Source organism: Corapipo altera, unplaced genomic scaffold (genome assembly GCF_003945725.1).
Source record: "Corapipo altera isolate COAL_440 unplaced genomic scaffold, ASM394572v1 71, whole genome shotgun sequence".
Taxonomy (NCBI): domain Eukaryota; kingdom Metazoa; phylum Chordata; class Aves; order Passeriformes; family Pipridae; genus Corapipo; species Corapipo altera.
Genome location: NW_020884916.1, coordinates 131,073 through 134,389, shown reverse-complemented (window position 1 = coordinate 134,389; position 3,317 = coordinate 131,073).

Genomic DNA, 3,317 nt, shown 5'->3' with positions numbered 1-3,317 from the left:
TTTTCCCCTTTCCCTGAGCGATGGCTTTGTGATACCATCAAAACAGAAGTGGGATTGAGACCTTGCAACACAGTCCAAGGGAGATGGAGGAACTCATCAGGGACTCGTGGGGCTGTGGGATAGAATCTGTGTCAGTGTCTGAAGGGAAGAAGGCGGCACTGTGCACAGGAGTATGCATAGGGATGGGCAGGACTGAGGGGAGCATGGGAAGAGATGAAAAGATGTTTTTAGGCCAGAGTCTACCTTAGGAGCAGTAACGTAGCCTCTTCCATCTTCTTGCTGGACCTTTGCCTTTTTGGGAGAACACAGGATGTGTGCCAGGTCTGTGGATTTAATGCTGGACCTACCACCGGGTCTGTAACTACATGGATCAGCAGAGAGCAGCTCCTAAAAGGGCATTTCACAACCCCAGACTCGTCTCCTTCGGCCCAATTCATCTGGGCTTTTCCATCTCTGGGGCCTCTGCTGCAGATTGGTCTGGGACTGGAGTGACCCACTGGGAAATGCTTTGCAGCTCCAGCTAACTGTGAGTCTCATCGTTAATTCCAGTATATTTAATTGGACATAATTAATCATATTCATAAGTATAATGAGGGCCTTGCTCACAGGGGTCTTGTGAAGGTCTGAGCTTGGGGGCTGGTATTCTGGAGAGTCAATGGGAATGAACAAGTCCCAGAGCCTTGGAGATGGCTTGGGACAGGCTTCTGTGTACTCCACATGTCCTCACTGGCAAAAGCAAGACAGGACAAATCCAATCATTCTGTAACCCAGTATTCTCTGCATCCCAAAGAGGTAGAACGTGTCAGGAGCTTCTGGGTGGCTGGTCCCAGTTCTTCCCAGGGAAGGCTGGAGTCACTGTCACAGATGGCTCCCTCTTGGTCCTTGACTAGTTTAGAAGGGAGACTCTTGTTTGTTTTGTGTGTTGTGTGTATGTTTTGTGGCCCAAAGGCATGAAAACCCCATGGAAGCGAGAGACATGTAACAGCCAGTCTGGGCATCTTGGCTAGGGGCTTGCTAAAGTGCTGCTGTGCCAGGCAGCTCCTGGGATGAGCTGTTGCTGTGGTGGTGGTGGTGGTGGTGGTATTGCCACAGAGAGGCTTTGAGGAGCTCCAAGGACTCTGCTTCACTATCTCCTCCCTTCTCTGTCTCTCCTAGTGTGGGTGTAATGATAGAGGAGGGAAGGGGAGACTGGAAGTCGGAGTCAAGTGCAGGGAGAGCAGCTAGCCCAGAAGATGTTAATTAAAGAAAGGCTCAGTGCTGAGCCGGCAGCAACTGGTCCTCCTGCTGACCTTTCCCAGTCTCACTTTGCCACTTTCATGTGCACAGGCTGGGAGAGATGTGAGAAGCTGTGATGTAGAAAGCCCAGGAGGTTGCAGGGAGGGAGAGGCAGCCAGAGGACCTGGAGGACGGGTGGCTCTGTGTGTCCCTTCTGCACCACACCTGACTGGAGGGAAGGAGCTGCCTGTCTGCCCCTGCCACCGAGCTGTCCTACCAGACAGTGGTGGCTAGGCACTGTATTTACTGCGCCTGTGCATGCCATCTGCAGGGACATGAGCCCAGTGCTGCTACTGGGGAGGATGAAAGTGTGAAAATATGTCACTGCTTGCTGATGAGGCACTCGGGAGCTCACCAGAGAGGCAGGGAGATGTATGGCCTCACCACTCCCCTGGAGGGGTACATTCCCCTTGGGTGGCTGGTGTAAGCAAATGATGCTCGATGCAAAGGGGTCCCTAGTGCCGGCCCACTCACGCAGTCTGCGGTTCCCCAAGGGAAAACCCAGATCATCCGCAACCCGTCCCTTCCGTCTGCTTCGGCCTCGGGTGCTTTCCACAGGCATTTCTGCAACCGAGAGATCAAAGAGGCGCCTGCACACACCGATGTTGCGTCCTTCCGTTGGGGTTGGAAGCAGCCGGCGCTTCTGCTCGCCCGCCCGCCCGCCCTCCCTCGGCGGCCGCCGCCGCCACTGTTCGCTGGGCCCCGCCGCAGCAGCGTCTGCCCGTGGGGGACGAGGGTGGGGGGGCTCCGCCTCCAGCCCCTCTCGCCCGCCCGGGGGGCCGGGGGGTCCCGGTACCGCCGGTACCGCCGGTACCGCCAGTGCCGGGAGCTCGCCCCGCGCCCCGGCAGGGGGCGCTGCCGCGCGCCGCCCCGGCTTTGATGGGGTGACGACGCCGTCCCCATCGCCGTCCCCATCGCCGTCCCCATCGCCGTCCCCACCGCCCCTGCTCCGGGGCAGGCGGCTCCTCCGCCCCGGCCCGGGCGCTGCGGGTGTGAGCAGAGGGGCCAGGGTGTGTTAATTTTCAACTGCAGCCGCTGCCTCCCGCCAGCGGAGCTTGGTCGCTTGTCTCCGCATCCCCCTCAAGCTCTGCAACTCTCGGGGACGCTGCCAAGTGGTCCCTGCTTCTAGCCCTCTCCTCCCAGCTCCACCCCTGGGCGGTTGGTGCGCTGCAGGCAGGAAGGTGACACGTCCTGTCTAGGATGCTGCTGGCATCGCCCAGGAGCGGGCGGGCTGGCTCCATAGCCTGGTGTGCGTGTGCGCTGTGCAGCTCCCATCCATGGAGGCTGTTGCTCAGGGCAGGAGGGTGGTTAATGCCTGGAAAACTTATTGGTAAAGACAGTAACGTGATGCCCTTCCCAGGTGTTGGGGCCAGTCCTTGTGCCTCGTGCGTAAGAATCATAGAATATCCTGAGTTGGAACGGACCCACAAGGATTATTGAAGTCCAATTTTGCACAGGCTCTGGAAGACACGGCAAAGAGGGGGTCAACTGTGGGATCTCCCCGGCAAAACGAGGGTTGAGAACAGGATACGCGGGGTGTCCAAACAGGAGGCTTGCGGGACAGTGTTTCGGGTGGTAAAGCAGGGCAGGCAGAAGGATGCTCAGCAGGAGCATCCCCTGTGCTGTAGCTGGGAGGTCTGTGATGCAGTTCTGCAGATCCCGGCGGTGCTGGGACCCGTGTGCCATCGCGTACCTGTGTGTGAGACGCGTGGGTGTGCGACACCTGGATGGCCACTCGCAGAGCGCCGGTCGCTCCCCGCGGGAGGCCCGGGACGGGCTGACGGTCCCCGGCAGTGGTGCCGGCCCCGGTACCCGCCGGTGCCGCCGGTCCTCGGCGGTGCCGCTGGGCGGCCGGCGGGGCGCCCGCGACCAGGAAGCGGTTAATCGGCGCGCGGGGCTTTTATTTTGACAGGGCAGCGCCTGGCTCCGGCTCGGAGGAAAGTGAATGATCCTGTTTCTCCAAATGATTATTCAGGCTCCGGCGGAGAAAGGAGCACTCGGCCCGCAGCGCCTCGCCCTCGCCACGGCGCCCCCGCCCGCGC